This window comes from Mustelus asterias, unplaced genomic scaffold, assembly GCF_964213995.1.
Source record: "Mustelus asterias unplaced genomic scaffold, sMusAst1.hap1.1 HAP1_SCAFFOLD_288, whole genome shotgun sequence".
Lineage (NCBI taxonomy): Eukaryota > Metazoa > Chordata > Chondrichthyes > Carcharhiniformes > Triakidae > Mustelus > Mustelus asterias.
The window spans coordinates 36,324-53,469 of NW_027590253.1; the positions used below are offsets into that span (position 1 = coordinate 36,324).

General features: G+C 44.8%; 3 non-coding genes across 3 annotated transcripts; all 3 read left to right on the top strand.

The window, feature by feature from the left end:
• The first annotated feature begins 427 nt into the window (after positions 1-427).
• On the top strand, positions 428-511 carry trnal-aag (transfer RNA leucine (anticodon AAG)). The gene has a single exon. It is a non-coding gene; the product is annotated as a tRNA-Leu (tRNA).
• A 1,772-nt stretch (positions 512-2,283) lies between these two features.
• Positions 2,284-2,355, top strand: trnae-uuc (transfer RNA glutamic acid (anticodon UUC)). Its single transcript has one exon. It is a non-coding gene; the product is annotated as a tRNA-Glu (tRNA).
• An 8,603-nt stretch (positions 2,356-10,958) lies between these two features.
• On the top strand, positions 10,959-11,030 carry trnaq-cug (transfer RNA glutamine (anticodon CUG)). Its single transcript has one exon. It is a non-coding gene; the product is annotated as a tRNA-Gln (tRNA).
• Positions 11,031-17,146: the final 6,116 nt, after the last annotated feature.

Here is a 17,146-nt window from a genome sequence, read left to right on the forward strand (position 1 = left end):
GCTGCTGGCCTGGTGGTTAGAGTTTGACTCTTTCCCTGCTGTTTCGATTACTGGTCTGGAATTGAAGATTTATTGCTCACATCCAAACTGTGAAAACTGTGAGTTATTGCCTGGATGAAGATACAAAACATAATTTCGCCTCGTGTCCTTCAGTGCAGAACCTGAGCAAATTCAAGGTTCTCTTGTCATTTCTGGCAGGAAATTGGGAAGAGACGAGCTTAAGGACAGTTTAAATGATGCCGGCCCTTCACTGCAGCTCATTGTGTTTCTGACATGAGGTGATTTCTGTTTGTTACGCAGTTCAGGTTTACCTGAATCAGAGAAGGAGCAGGCTCATGCTTCCTGATGGCCTTTCCAAGTATAATTGCTTTTAATGAATTTCAGTAACATTATCATTAAATAACATGATCGCGATATATTTCGATGTGGTAGCGTGGCCGAGCGGTCTAAGGCGCTGTGGATTAAGGCTCCAGTCTCTGCGGAGGCGTGGGTTCGAATCCCACCGCTGCCAAAATAGATTTGAGTTTTGGTCTAACAGCTCAGATTGAACGCAGGAGTGCGTGCGGTGTCGTTTTCGTCATGAACAACGAGCAGGGACATTACCAACTTAAAACGTTGTTGGGGTAAAGCAGCGTGTGTTCAAGTGGCTCCTTTCGATAGCACACACAGGCTGAATTTCTGACTGCCGAATTGAACAACCTGATGAAGGAGCAGCGCTCCTGAAAGCTCGCAATTCCAAATAAGCTTGTTGGACTTTAACCTGGTGAGAATCCTTACTGTACCCACTCCAGTCCAACGCCTGCATCTTTGCATCATGATATAAATAACAGGATTACAAACAGTGAGACTCTATTCCCTGCCCAGGAATTAAGGTGATGGACTTGAACTTTCGAAGTGAAGTTCAAATCCTATCATGTACACTTCCCATCATTCCTCGTTCTCACCAGATATTTTCAGAATTAACCTGGCTCCTGTGATAACCACCGAACTACAGAAACACGGTGATGACCTCTGGGCAAGCAGATCCGGTTTACTGGAGAAACAACCACACTGGCTCCAGAAGCCCATCTTTTGCCCACAGCAATTGATATTACATTGTCTCTGCTGATTTTTCCTGTCAAAATGAATAATGATACTTCCTACTGCATTAAAGTTTCGTAATAACGTGTTCGAGAAAAAGTATTCATGACGTGTAAAGCAAATCAACTGAACACCTGTAATTTGCGGCATTTGATCACTTTCCCCCACAAATGCTGCTGCCTCGAATTCAATGCCTCAGAACACTCACCAATGCTTTTAACAGAGGTGATCCCTATCAGATCTGGTGCTGCAGGGAACGGAATTGATGGAGTAGGATTGGCTCACATGTCCCATGGAGTCTCCTCCGGAATTTGAGGAGATCATGGCGAATCCCAGGAATCAACATCAATTTCCAAACGTATCCTGATGGCCCTTCATTCCCAAAAATATCTCTCTCCATCGAAATCTTAAAAACCCGACAGTGCAGAAAGAGGCCATTCAGCCCATCGAGTCTGCACCGACCACAATCCCACCCAGGCTCTACCCCCACTATCCCTACATATTTACCCACTAATCCCTCTAACCTACGCATCCCAGGATACCAAGGGCAACTTGAGCTTGGTCAATCAACTTAACCCGCACATCTTTGGACTGTTGAAGGAAACGGGAGCTTCCGAAGGGAACCCATGTGGACACGAGGAGAATGCACAAATTCCACACAGACAGTAACCCAAGCCGGGAATCGAACCCAGGTCCACTGGAGATGTGAAGCAGCAGTGCTAACCACTGTGCTACCGTGCCGCTGCTGCTCAGATGTTCCAGCATTGTCTGTTTTTGTTTCAGATTCCAGCATCCGCAGTATTTTGCTTTTACCGCCACCCTTTCCATTCCCTTTGATTTTTTTTCCATCACAACTTTGTCAACTCTTACCCACGGCTCCCACCCTCACCCGCCCGCCCCCGCATCTCCCACACTTAAAGTATCAATCTCGCCCTCTTTTCCTGTCTTCAGCCTTGATGACTGACCACACAGATTTGAAATGTTGGCTCTATTCTCTCTCCAGAGATGCCGTCATGCCTGTTGAGATTTTGGAGCATTTTAAGTTTTTCTTTCAAGTTCCAGAATCTGCAGTAATTTGCTGCTGACTGAAGGGGTCATTCGGGTTCGATCTAAACATGAGGTATTTTTTCCCCGACAAACCTTTCTCGAGTATTTGAAAAACGCTGCAATGTATCGGTCAGATAAAAACGTTTGCTTGCATCTTCCCTGGTGGTCCAGTGGTTAGGATTTGGCGCTTTCACCGCCGCGGCCCGGGTTCGATTCCCGGTCAGGGAATGTTGATTTTATAGCTGCCGACCAGCACATGATTGAGGAGGGGCTAAAATTGCCTCCTGATCGATAACAGGAGTGATCATTGTGCCAGTTTGAGCCCCCTGGAGAAACAAAATAAACCCACTTGCACAATCCCGTCAATTGTCCCCGGCAACTTTTCATTCCATTCCCCTTGCTGCTTCCTCCTGTCAAAATGAATAATAATGCATTCTGCTCCACTAAATTTCACTGCAGCTCACCACATTCGCAGATCATTCGTAACCTCTGCGTCTTCTGTAGCTTCTTGTGGTAAATCTGCTGAACAACATCAGAGATTTGTATCTCATTGATCATCATTACTGTCTCCATTGCTTCATTCCCGGTCACTGTCGCTACAGACATCGTCACACAGTCATTCTACCTTCTGCAGCAAATGATATTCTCTTCCTTTGCTTTCAGATACTTTCACCTCCAGAAACTGATTACATGCTAAGTAAAATGTTCTGTTTAGTTGACAGTTTATCATCAACTCTGGGCCTTGGAGGTGAATGGATTGGTTCTGAACGACTTGACCACCCGGCCTCCACCATCGCCAGCTAAATGTTGCCTTATCCATCACTGCTTGTTTCATTTTATCACCCGCCCTTGCTTTCTATCACTGAACATCCGTTTTGTTCTTTTCACAGGCTGATTCATGGCGTTACCATCAGAAAATGTTGGAAATACTCGGCAGTTAATGATTCGTGGCAAATACGTGATTATTTCCGAAAGCTGAGTTACTGTGAAATTGAAAACATTTGGAAATGTTTCTGTAAAGATGAAATACTGCTGATTCTGGAACCTGAAATACACAAAAACAATACTGGAAAATCTCAGCAGGTCTGGCAGCATCTGTGAAGTGAGAACAGAGCCAGTGTGTCGAATCAGGAAATCTGATGAAGGGTCATCCAGATTTGAAACGCTGGTTTCCCCACAGATGCCGTCAGTTCTGCTGAGATTTTCCAACATTTTCTATTCCTGTTTAATTCATTTCTGCCCTGGATTGAACCAGGAAACTTGCGTGTGTACGGCGAACGTGATAATTATCAGAAACACTGCGGTGCAACGATGTAAGGAAACTGGCTCCACAAACACGTCAATTGCCCACAGCAATTTATATTTGCATTGTGTCTACTGGTACCTGCTGTTGACATGTTTAACGATACATTCTACTGCATGGAATTCACATGTTAACATGCACGACCTACCTTGGATTAACTTGATCTTTCTCTACACCCTAGCTGTGTCTGTAACAGTACATTCTGCAATATTTCGTTTCCTTCCCGATGAACGATATGCTTTGTCTGTGTAGCGCGCAAGAAAAATACTTTTCACTGTATGCTAATGCATGTGACAATAAAAAATCAAATCAAAGTACTCCATGAAGTTAATTAATTGAAAATTCAGCAGTGATGGGTTTCGACCATACGCCTTAATCAAGACTTCAATGCTGTCAGCAGACGTCATTGGTACCGGATCTGGTATTGATAGTGAACAGAATCAATGAAGTAGAACTGGGTCACATGTCCCATTGAGCCTCCTCCACGATTGATTCAAGGCAGATCCGCCACCTCAACCCCAATTTCCCAGCTTATCCCAATAGCCCTTCATTCCCTTAGATTTCAGAAACCACTCCAACTCAACCCTTCAGTGTCCTCATCGACTGAGGATCCACACACCTCTGGCCGGCTGCAGAACTCTAAATATTCACAAGCCTTTGAGAGAAGAAATATCTCCTTACCTTAGTCATAAATGGCTGACACATGATCCAGAGAATGTAGGCCCAGGGTGCCTGACCGAGACTGTTGTCGCCACCTTAACCCACTTAAGCCCACACATTTCCCATGGCTAATCCATCAAACCGACATCAGCTGCACACGGACAGCATTTTTTCCAATAATTGGTGAAGAACAAATTAATATTTTGGTTGATCCATATTCAGTTCACATCCAACAACGAACTACAGTAATCGGGCAACTTTCCAGCAGTAAATTTCGATCATGTTCAACCATGTTTCGAATCGGGGAGCCTATCCTGTATGATATGAAGATGATAACCCCTACACTATAGAAACTCTGCTCATGACCAATGTGACCGGCCGAGAATATCAAACCGTGCAGTCTGATTGCAATTTAGAACCTTGTTTTCTCCTATTCCAATTCGGCTGAAAACCTTAGCAATGTGGCATATTCATTGATCTAACGTAAGATTCAGAAAATAATATTTGTTCCAATTTTTTTCCTTTCTCTCTGACTGCAGTTGTACAATATTATTCAAGACATGGCGAAGTGTAAATGTCCTATGGCGGTGAGACAATGTAATGCCTTAATATTTAACAAAAAACAGTTTGAAATGAGTCAGTTGTTTTGAAAATATTTTGCCGCTTTGCAAACGCAATAATCGCTATAATTCAGAAACAGCTAACGCATGGAAGTATTTAGATGTTTATGTGTCCACAGATGCTGCCAAGTCAGCAGAGAATGTCTACCATCAGCTGTTTATATTATAAATACAGGTTTTATCACAATATAAAATACACAGAAAGTCGGTAATGATCAGTGGAGTGACGATAGACTAAAACTTTTAAAGAACGGTGCTTTTAAGGCTACACAATGCTGAGGTGGAAAGCAGATAGTTTGAAGCGATGAACACCTGCTGTGTGTTACCTCATCCGTTTCACAGGATCAGCAGTGATGAGATGGGTCTGTTTGGAAATTGCAAGATACACATGAACAGCCTGTGGGACCTCACTGTTGATTCCTTGTTCCAGACAGCAACAATTAGTGTTTCATTGGCTGAAGGAGTCACTCGTGTTAATTCTGGATGTGATTTTTGTCCAACAAATATTTCTTGTGTATTTTTAAAAATGCTGAAGTGGAAAAGTCAGGCTAAACGTTGCGTCGTTATCTTCCCTGATGGTCTAATGGTTAGGATTCGGCACTCCCACTGCCACGACCCGCATTCGATTCCCGGTCAGGGAATAAAAATTTATTGAATGCGTGTAGCACATGAATTAAGAGGAGCTGGAATTATTTCCTGATTGAAAACAGGAATAGTTGACCCAGTTTGAACTGCGGTGAGAAACAAAATCGCTCATTTTCACAATCTTGTCAATTACCCCCAGCAGCTTATTGCCTCTGCTGGTTCCTCCTGTCAAAATGAATAACATTCATTTTGCTGCATTAAATCTGAGCTACTTACAAACTTCTCGTCAGAAATGGAATAAAACTGCATTTCTTGTACAAACGCAACCAAATCAGCATCACCATTCATAAGTTTCTCGAGTCTATAAAGCCTTGTCAAAATTGTTTAAGTTTCAGTGACACCCCCTCTCATTCTTGAATTTATTTGTTCGTCACAAATCAAGCTTACATTAACACTGCAGTGAAGCTACCCGAGTCGTCACAGTTCATGTCAATGCACCTAATCAGCACGTCTATTCAGAACGCGGGAGGAAACCGCGGCACTCGGAAGAAACCCACACAGACATGGGGAAAACGCACACACCCAATGGTTCCAGCCAGGAATCGAACAGGGTGCAGCGAGTTGTGTGACAGTGGCGCTAATCACTAACCATTCTTCTATTCTCCAGAACCACTCGCAAAGGATTTGGAATGAGACTAGCTCTTTCACTGAACACACTTCAGGCTGGGATGGACAGATTTCTGAATGAACCGGAAATGAAGTGGAGTGGGTGGGAAAATTAAATTGAAACCCAGGATTAACCATGAGTTCAAGTTTCGCGTTCAGTTATTAAGATTAATAGTATTTGAAATATATAAATTACTACAAATGTGTTTGGGATGAATATTCACTGAATTAGTAATGTCGATAACACCGGTTAACAGCAGAGCTGGAAGCACATGAGAAATACTTTCATTGACGCCCATGGACGAAATGATAAAGAAAAACTGTGTAACAATAAAAGCTGGTGGGGGAAAATGAAACACGCGGCAGTGCCGTCTCTGGACGGTCTCGAATCACCAATCTTTCGGTTAATAACCATGTTCGCTGACCGATCGCGCCAGAGAGGATAACATGGCTGTAGCCACGCGCGTCATTCTTAATCAGGCTGGAAGCTTTTTCTCTGCAAATTTGACGCCAGTTCGATTTGTACCAAGTCTGATACAGGAAGACCACATGATGATATAGTTTACAAATCTAAACAAGTTCCTTCGACTACTTTACCTCCACAATGTTGTTTTGATGCAGCGGTTAAATCCTTCTGCCAAAAATGGAAAAAGGGCCGTTTGATAGAGCAGATATGGACAAACTATTTCCATTGACTTGAGTCAGTAAACAGAGGACTGGGATTGAAGATAATTAAAGACAGACAGACTTGCATTTATATAGAGCCTCTTCCGACCAGCGGACGTCATAAAGAACTTTCCAACCACTGAAGGACTGTCAGAATTACAAAAAAACTCCAGTTAAATACTGAAGAGGACATCCCGAATTGAACAAGGAACCTTTGGATATGCAGTCAAATGTTCAACAACTGAGCGTCAAGCCTCCGCCTTTGACGTCCTTAAGCGTCTGTCACGCTCACCGCCTATGTTTACGTTTGCTCCTCTGTGTGCGTCACTGTGGTTATGTACCCGGAGGGAACATGTGGACATATTTTTAGCATCAAATCTCTGTTCACTTACTGTATAAATATTCACGCTAAATGGTACAAAAAATAACAAAAGCGTTGAAATTGTAAGAGGAAATAACACTTCTTTTTTGAATGGAGACTTTATTGAGTCAGTTCCCGCATGTTTTCATAGCGGAAGCTGATTAAAATTTCACTGATTAACATTTAAACGGGCTGTAGATTTACTCGGTGTGATGGTGCGTTACAGTTCTATATCTACAATCACAGCATCAATTTCTATCGGTTACTGAGAATGACAGTAGGTTTGCTAATATGTGCAGGACTGATATAATTTGTCTAATTTTATTTGAATTCGACATTGCTAAATCTATTCCTATCATTGTGTCCCTGCAATGCAGAATCAGGACATGCGGCCCACCAATTCTGAACCAAATCTCTGATATAGCAGCTGACCCAGTTTTAAATGATCAGCCCCACATCCTGAGACTGTGTCCCCGTCCTTTAGATTCTCTGACCAGCGGAAACAATCTCCTCTCTTTCGTCTGACTCCAGAGAATAAACACCCAATTTACTCAGCCTTTCATCATTGGACAACTCCCTCATCTCAGGATCCAATCTTTCGAGCATTCCCGCTACAACCTCCAATGCAAGTCTATCAGTTCTCCATCGTGGGGATCAAAACTGCACAGAGTGTTGCAGCTGTGGTCTCACAAGAACCAGGTTACAATTGTGGCAGACTTCTTGATTCTTGCATTTCATTCCCCTGATAATGAAGACCAAAGTACCCATTCACCACTTTGAGCATCAACACATAACTTCCTCAACTTTTTCAAGTAGGTTCTGTTCTTTCGACTTCTCTCCCTCCGTAACTAAATCTTCTTGCTCATTAATCTAAAATGTCTGTCTCCTCCCCACAACTTACTTCACCATTTAACTTGTTACCGGAATCTCAAACGTAACCACAGGCTCCAGCGAGAATTTGACTCGCGACCATTGGTTTACAAAAAAACAGTGCTGTAATGAAGCCAACTACTTGCGAAGATCGACAGTAAGTTTACCACAAACTGTGGAGCGAGGAGCAGGCTGAATTTTTGTTGGTTGATATTTGATGAGTGTGGAAATGTCTGAGATGTAGAACAGGGAGTTGAGACTTGAGAGCGGCAGATTTGGGCATGTATCAGATCCTTGAGTGAACAATGTTTGGGCCATGTGATTTATCTTCTGCGCTTGTTGTTGTTGTTACATCTCTGACTTTTCCAAGTCTGATACAAGATACCCAGCTAGAAGGTGAGTCTTGTTTTGCCCTTCACAGACACTGACTGAAAGCAGAAAATGCTGATTACGCGCAGCAACGCAATTGATGCTTAATGACGAATGCAAATCATACTGAAATCGGAGCTATTCTGAAACTGAAGCATTGGAAGTGCTCATGTCGGGTTTCGAAACAGAAATTTTCGCGTGTGAGGCGAATTTGATAACCACTACACTGCACATACACGATGACGGGTTTTGAACTAGCGGATCTACTTTGCTGGAGGAGGAACGAAGCTGGTTCCACAAGCCTATCAATTGCCCACAGCAATTCATATTTGCATTGCCTCTGCTCGTTCCTCCTGTCAAAATGAATAATGCTACATTCTACTGCATGAATTTTTAGTGATTACATGTTCGATTAATGACGTCAAAAGTAATGACGTTTCAAGTAAACTGTAGAGTAACTGTTACATTGGACCTGCGGCTGGCTTAATAGCTTAGAAACTAGTAATCGTGTCCGAGTGATTAACGTGATCGAATTAAAATCCATTGGGGTTTCCCGCTTTTCATTATTCCTGCTTTTAATTGTATGTCTACAGAGTGAATTAAATCAAATCCATGCAAAAGCTCGGGCGTGTTCCCATTTCCGTTAATTCACAGAAACATTCACGGATGCTGCAGCCGGAACTGGAACACCATCAGAACCACGTTAGTGTCAGGCTTGTTTTCATTGTGTTTGTCTCTCCTTAGGCCCCTGTCTCTCGGGTGTGTATTTGCTTCGTTTTCTCTGTGTCTCAATGTGCTTCAGTTCCCGATGGGAACGAACAGCTTGTTACCGTCACAAAATGATTCATATTCGTTCAAAAGTTGAATCTTGAAATGTTGCAGAGAAAAGATCAGAATGAAAGATGTAAGAGGAGTTTGTAATGTTTGAAGGAACTGCAGCTAAGAAGTAGACGATTTGAATGATGTTATTGATGATTGAGCGGAACGCATTGTAACCTTGGGGATAAAAGCAAATTGCTGCGGCTGCTGGAATCTGAAACCAAAAGGGGAAATGCTGGAAAATCTCAGCAGGTCTGGCAACATCTGTATGGAGAGAAATGAGCTGACGTTTCGAGTCCAGATGGCCCTTTTCAAAGCTGACATTTCTAATTGAGCTTTGGAAAAGTGTCATCAGGACTCGAAACATCAGCTCCTTTCTCTCCTTACAGATTCTGGCAGACCTGCTGGGATTTTCCAGCATTTTCTCTTTTGGTAACCATGGGGATGCTGTTGGTCCGTTAATTGTAAACTTTGTAATCAGAACAAACTGAGACACCAGATTCGAACAATATTTGGGATCATGCATATTAAGAGTCGGACAACGGTTACCACAGCAGTAGCCTGGCTATCTTTGTCGGTTGCATGGCAGATGTAATTTCAGAGCCTTGGGTTCAAGCCCAACGTTGGGCGCCATTGTTTTTAAACTTTGCTGATTTCCTGGTTAAATTCCAGCTCTCCATTCTTCCGGCAGTGACACCACTCAAACTGAGGCTTTCTCCATCCCGCGTTGTTCATCTCACAATTACGGACTTCTGAATAAAAACTGTTTGCAATCAGTAGAAGTCAAATGGTGTTTCATTCAGGGAGAATTTTTTAGAAGTCATTTAGCCCGAGATGTTTATCCAGAAATAAGTGATATTTCTGTCAGTGTAAACGGTTAAATCTGACCTATTACCATCCGGATTTTAGCTTGTATCACCATCTCCATCGTCAGCGCTTTGCAGCCTATCACTGCCTTTGACTATCTGCGTTTGATCTCAGCCTGTCACCCATGTAACATTTCCAACTCGGAAACAAAACTACAAATCTCACTGCACTGATTCTGGCAGAGTTGCTTTGGAACAGGAAGTATTGCTGGCTTGTTTATTTTTTAAAATCTGAATATATCGAAGGCAGTCTGCGACCCTGAAAGCACCGAATCCTAACCACGGGACCAGCAGGATCTCATCTGCCTGATTCTCCCAGATACTGATTGTGGTGAACCATTGTTGGTTACCACCAGGAGTGCTGAGCCATGGTTTGGCCAGTACTATGAGTCTGTAGATATGTTACTGTTGGGGTTAGGGTTGGGCTGTTCGACCTGTTAATATAGTCCTATGGTACACCCCAGTTGGCTCCGCCTCCTGGGAGAGGTATAAAGGTCACTGCTCTGCCTGGTGACCCTTCAGTCTGGGATTGTATATTGTATATAGTAGCTCCGTTATTGTTGGCAATAAAAGCCTTTATTTCCCGGGTACATCCTGCCTCCCGTGTGATTTATCGCGCATCACTGATTACAGCAACGTGCACAGCGCCAATTATCCGCAGGCACAAACTCCTTCTTGTCTATTAAGATTTGAAATTGTTTATACTTTCACACTGGCTTCCATTGTGACGAAAGCAGAGCTGTGATAAGCTGATGTTCAGTACATTTACCGCAGTAAGGTTCATATCAGTTCGATGCTCACATTGCTCTTTGAATGTGGTGAGGTGCACTGAATCTTAATGCAGTTGTAGATAGCTTACACATTTCGACAGAATGAACCAGCAAGGGCACTGTGAATGTGGATTGCTTTGGTAATTGACGGGATTGTGAGTGGGACAGATATTTCTCCCTGCTGTTCAAATTGCAATTTAACCTGGTGTTGTGAGACTTCTTACTGTTCAAATTGGCACAGGTATTGAACGAACATTGTCAGACTGCCACGTGCTTGGTTCCGTGGTGTAATGGTAAGCACTCTGGGCTCTGAATCCAGCGATCCGAGTTCAAATCTCGGCGGAACCTTGCTTTAATTTGTCAACGCAGATGACTGATATGTTAAAGGGCGTTTCGTTTAATTTTCTCACAAAGTCAGAATCGAGAGAACAGGTGTATGTGTGTGCTTTGGGAGAAAAGTATAGTGCCTTCGCTCAGAGTGTTGTCAATTCCATGGTGCAACGGATCGCACTCTGGCCTGTCGCCTCCGAAGTCTGGTTTAAGTTGGGACAGATGAGTGAGTGAATGACACGACACATGAAGGTGGACCCCCTGCCCACTGTGGCTTCCATGTCTCTCAGAGCTTTGTATTCTTGAGGAAAAGTCCTTTGGAGCTGATGCAATGACGCCAGGAGAGTCATTCGCTGCATCGTCTGCAATGTGATTGCGGTGGAATTTGCTGAGATTTCCTCAGTGGTTCGACTTCCACTTTCTGAGCATTTGAAAATAAAATGCCCTTCAGCAAAAAAAAGCAATGCGCTGGCGGGATTGATCTCGGATTGTTGGATTCAAGGTTCAGAGTCCTCACCGGTAAACCACGGATCCCAAAACGCGCCCACAAGCTGCAAATGATCACTCGAAGAATTTGACCTCTTTCGTTCGATGTGGCAGCAACAGCAAGTGCAACAGAAACGTCTCACTATGCGAAGACACAGTCCCCCAGATCGACATCAAGTCATTTCCTTCCCAAGCCGTATCGGGAGATAGCAGCAGAAATAGTCTTGTTTCACAGGTCATTTGCAGCCCTTAGTTGCGTCCTGCGTTCCGTGGTGTAATGGTGAGCACTCTGGACTTTGCATCCAACGATCTGCGTTCAAACTTCGGCGGGTTCTTCCCTTTCTTTGGCAATAATGATGATTGCTTTGCGGAAGGGCATTTCATTTAAATTTTTCACAAAGTGTGAATCGAGAGGGCAATTTGTCAGCCAGTTCAACTGCTATTTCAATGCACATTGTTGATCCTCTGGCGCCAGGTGCTTGCAACATCTGTGTTTTTCTCCCTTACTTTTCGCTACTCTTTAACGCTTTGGCGAAACAAAGGAGCAGTTGGTGCCAAACAACAACAATCCTTCGAAAGTAGTCTGGTAATTATTGAGCAAGAGTGTGCAAGTGAGAGATCTGGGTGAAAGGTTTCCTGCCTTAAACATGCGCCCTGTTGCTGCCCTGTTGGTTTCATGGTGTAACGGTTAGCACTCTGGTTTTTGAATCCAGCAATCCGAGTTTGAATCTCGGGGGAACCAGTATGCTCATCATCCCAACTCTTGTTTAACTTGGGACAAGTGATTCAATGAATGGTATCGGTAGGGGAACCCTGACTTCTGTGGCTTTTCTGGCACGGTGGCACAGTGGTTAGCACTGCTGCCTCACAGTGCCAGGAACCGGGGTTCAGTTCTGTCTTCGGGTGTCTGTCCATGTGCAGTTTGCACTTTCTCCCCGTGTGGAAGGAAACCGAGCACCCGGCGGACAATCCAATGATGTGCGGCTTCGGGTGATTGGCCATGCTAAATTGTCCACAGCATCAGGGGGACGAACAGGGCAAATACGTGGGGTTACGGGGATAGAGCCTGGGTGGGATTGTTATCGGTGCAGGCTCGATGGACCGAATGGCTCCCGTCTGCACAGTAGGGATTCTGTGTCTGAGCGTTTTGTATTCTTGAGCAATCGTTCTCTGGGGTTGAGGCAATGACACGAGCAGAGTCATTCGCTGCATCATCTGCAATGTGATTGCGGTGAAATTTTCTGAAATTTCTTCAGTGTTTAAAATACCACTTTCTGAGAATTTTAAATAAAATGCCCTTCAGCAAACCCATCATCGGCGTTGGCAAAGAAAAGCAACGTCACATCGAGATCTAAATTCGGATCGCTCGATTCAGAGTCCAGAGTGCTCGCCATTACACCACAGATCCAGGAGCACAGCAGCCAGCTGCAAACGGTCATTCAAAGCATGTGACCTCTTTCATTCAATGTGGCGCAGTCAATGCTGGCGACCCCCTCCACCAACACCCAAACGGCCATCACCAGCATCCACAGCTCCCACGTCCGTTTGCCCCATCCCCACAAATAAATGAATTCCCCCCCCCCCCCACCGTTCCCCATGAGGGTCCCACTGGGGTCTGGCCCTGGCATTGCTCCCAAGCACAGGTTGGCACTGCCAGGTTGGCACCATGGCCATGTCAATCTGGCAGTGCCAACCTGTGACAAACGGCAATGCTTGCGCATTGTCAGGCTAATGTCTGGCCATGTCCCTCTCTCCCAGTGGCTGTGCTTAAATTTAAACACACAAGTATCATTCACAATGTTCACATCACATTGGCGAGAGGTGAACGTACGCCTCGGGCTCGGTATCGGGCAAGGAGGGGTTTTAATAATATGTGAATTTATGGAGATTTATTTCAATTAGCTTCAGACCTGTAGTCGACGTGAACCTGATTACGCCGCCAGCGAGGGGCGGAAAAAACAGAAGTTGTGATTTCGCTGGCGAGATTCAAGACTTCAGGCTTTGCTCGGAGCATGAGCCCTCGTCTCCATTGCCACAGACAGTGAGAGCAAACTCAAGATCTTCCCCTAGATTTCCAGATTCTAGACGTTTTACAATTACATCAAAGAGCAAAGAACAAAGAACAATACAGAACAGGAACAGGACTTCGACCCTCCAAGCAGGCCCCGCTCATGCGCCCACTTGAACATCCTTTTGTATCCCTCTATTCCCAGTCTGTTCATGTGGCTATCTAGATAAACCTTAAACAATCCCAGCGCGTCCGCCTCAATCACCTGGCTTGGCAGTGCATTCCAGGCCTCCACCACCCTCTGTGTAAAATACGTCCCTCTGACATCTGTGTTGACCCTTGCCCCCCTCACTTTGAACCCGTGACCCCTTGTGTTCGAGGGTAAGTCCGCGTCTGGCATGTGGGAGTCTTTTAAGGAACTATTGATAAGGCTGGAGGATAGGCATGTGCCTGTAAAAAGGAAAGATAAGACAGGTAGGATTCGAGAGCCGTGGATAACCAGGGAAATTGAGGATCTGATTAAAATGAAAAGGGGGGCGTACGTTAAGTCCAGGCAACTGAAAACAGATGGAGCTCTGGAGGAATACAAAGAGAGTAGGAAAGAACTCAAACGGGGAGTTAGAAGGGCAAAAAGAGGTCACGAGATGTTCTTGGCAGGCAGGATTAAGGAGAATCCTAAGGCATTCTATTCATACGTTAGGAACAAAAGAGTTGTCAGGGAGAAAATCGGACCTCTCAGGGACAAAGGAGGGGAATTATGCTTAGAACCCAAGGGAATAGGGGAGATCCTAAATGAATACTTTGCATCGGTATTCACGAAGGAGAGGGGAGTGTTAACCGGGAGTGTCTCGGAGGGAGGTGTTGACCCGTTAGAGAAAATCTCCATTACAAGAGAGGAAGTGTTAGGTTTTTTAGGGAACATTAAAACTGACAAAGCCCCAGGGCCTGATGGCATCTATCCTCGACTGCTCAGGGAGACGAGAGATGAAATTGCTAGGCCTCTGACGGAAATCTTTGTCGCTTCTTTGGACACGGGTGAGGTCCCTGAGTATTGGAGGATAGCGAATGTGGTCCCGTTGTTTAAGAAGGGTAGCAGGGATAACCCAGGAAATTATAGGTCGGTGAGCTTGACGTCCGTGGTAGGGAAGTTGTTGGAGAGGATTCTTAGAGACAGGATGTATGTGCATTTAGAACGGAACGATCTCATTAGTGACATACAGCATGGTTTTGTAAGAGGGAGGTCGTGCCTTACAATTTGGTGGAGTTTTTTGAGGAAGTGACAAAAACGGTTGATGAAGGAAGGGCCGTGGATGTCGTCTATATGGATTTCAGTAAGGCATTTGACAAAGTCCCACATGGCAGGTTGGTTAAGAAGATTAAGGCTCATGGGATACAAGGAGACGTGACAAGATGGGTGGAGAACTGGCTTGACCATAGGAGACAGAGGGTAGTGGTCGAAGGGTCTTTTTCCGGCTGGAGGTCTGTGACCAGTGGTGTTCCGCAGGGCTCTGTACTGGGACCTCTGCTATTTGTGATATATATCAATGATTTGGAAGAAGGTGTAACTGGTGTAATCAGCAAGTTTGCGGATGACACGAAGATGGCTGGACTTGCGGATAGCGAAGAGCATTGTCGGGCAATACAGCACGATTTAGATAGGCTGGAAAATTGGGCGGAGAGGTGGCAGATGGAGTTTAATCTGGATAAATGCGAAGTGATGCATTTTGGAAGAAATAATGTAGGGAGGAATTATACAATAAATGGCAGAATCATCAGGAGTATAGAAACACAGAGGGACCTAGGTGTGCAAGTCCACAAATCCTTGAAGGTGGCAACACAGGTGGAGAAGGTGGTGAAGAAGGCATATGGTATGCTTGCCTTTATAGGACGGGGTATAGAGTATAAAAGCTGGAGTCTGATGATGCAGCTGTATAGAACGCTAGTTAGGCCACATTTGAAGTATTGCGTCCAGTTCTGGTCGCCGCACTACCAGAAGGACGTGGAGGCGTTAGAGAGAGTGCAGAGAAGGTTTACCAGGATGTTGCCTGGTATGGAGGGTCTTAGCTATGAGGAGAGATTGGGTAGACTGGGTTTGTTCTCCTTGGAAAGATGGAGAATGAGGGGAGATCTAATAGAGGTGTACAAGATTATGAAGGGTATAGATAGGGTGAACAGTGGGAAGCTTTTTCCCAGGTCGGAGGTGACGATCACGAGGGGTCACGGGCTCAAGCTGAGAGGGGCGAAGTTTAACTCGGATATCAGAGGGACGTTTTTTACACAGAGGGTGGTGGGGGCCTGGAATGCGCTGCCAAGTAGGGTGGTGGAGGCAGGCACGCTGACATCGTTTAAGACTTTCCAGGATAGTCACATGAGCAGCCTGGGAATGGAGGGATACAAACGATTGGTCCAGTTGGACCAAGGAGCGGCACAGGCTTGGAGGGCCGAAGGGCCTGTTTCCTGTGCTGTACTGTTCTTTGTTCTTTGTTCTTTGTCACCTCCGACCTGGGAAAAAGCTTCCCACTGTTCACCCTATCTATGCCCTTCATAATTATATACACCTCTATTAGGTCGTCCCTCATCCTCCGTCTTTCCAGAGAGAACAACCCCTGTTTACCCAAACTCTCCTAATTGCTAAGAAACTCCATACTAAGGAACATCCTGGTAAACCTTCTCTTTACTCTCTCCAACGTCCCCACGTCTTTCTGGTTGTGTGGCGACCAGAACTGGACGCAGTATTCCGAATGTGGTCTTAACATCGTTCTATACAGCTGCAATGTCATATGCCAAATTTTATATTTTATGCCCCGTCCAATAAGGGCAAGCATGCCATATGCCTTCTTCACCACCCTCTCCACCTCTGCTGCCACTTTTAAGGGTCTGTGGACTTGTACACCCAGGTCCCTCTGTGTGTCTATACTCCTGATGGTTCTGCCATTTACTGTATAGCTCCCCCTTACATTAGATCTATCGAAATGCATCACTTCGCATTTATCTGGATTAACTTCCATTTGCCATTTCTCCACCCAATGGTCCAGCCTATCTATATCCTGCTGTATTCTGTGACAAAGTTCAGCACTATCCGCAACTCCAGCAATCTTCGTGTCATCCGAAGATTGATCACACCAGTCACATCTTCCTCCAAATCATTTATATATATATCACAAACAGCAGAGGTCCCAGTACAGAGCCCTGCGGAACACCATTAGTCACAGACCTCCAACCGGAAAAAGACCCCTCCACTGCTACCCTCTGTCTTCTATGGCTTAGCCAGTTCTCCACCCATCTAGCTAGCTCACCTTTTATCCGTGAGAGTTAACCTTTTGCACAAGCCTGCCATGAGGGAACTTGTCAAACGCTTTCCTAAAATCCATAGAGACGACATCCACAGCCCTTCCCTCGTCATTCGTTTTTGTTTACTCCTCAAAAAACTCAACCGAATTTGTGAGGCATGGCCTCCCTCGTACAAAACCATGCTGTCTATTGCTAATGAGATTATTCAGTTCTAAATGCGCATATATCTTATCTCGAAGAATCTTCTCCAACAACTTCCCTACCACGGACGTCAAGCTCACCGGCCTATAAATACCCGGGTTTTCCTTGCCAATCTTCTTAAACAACAGGACCACATTTGCTATCCTCC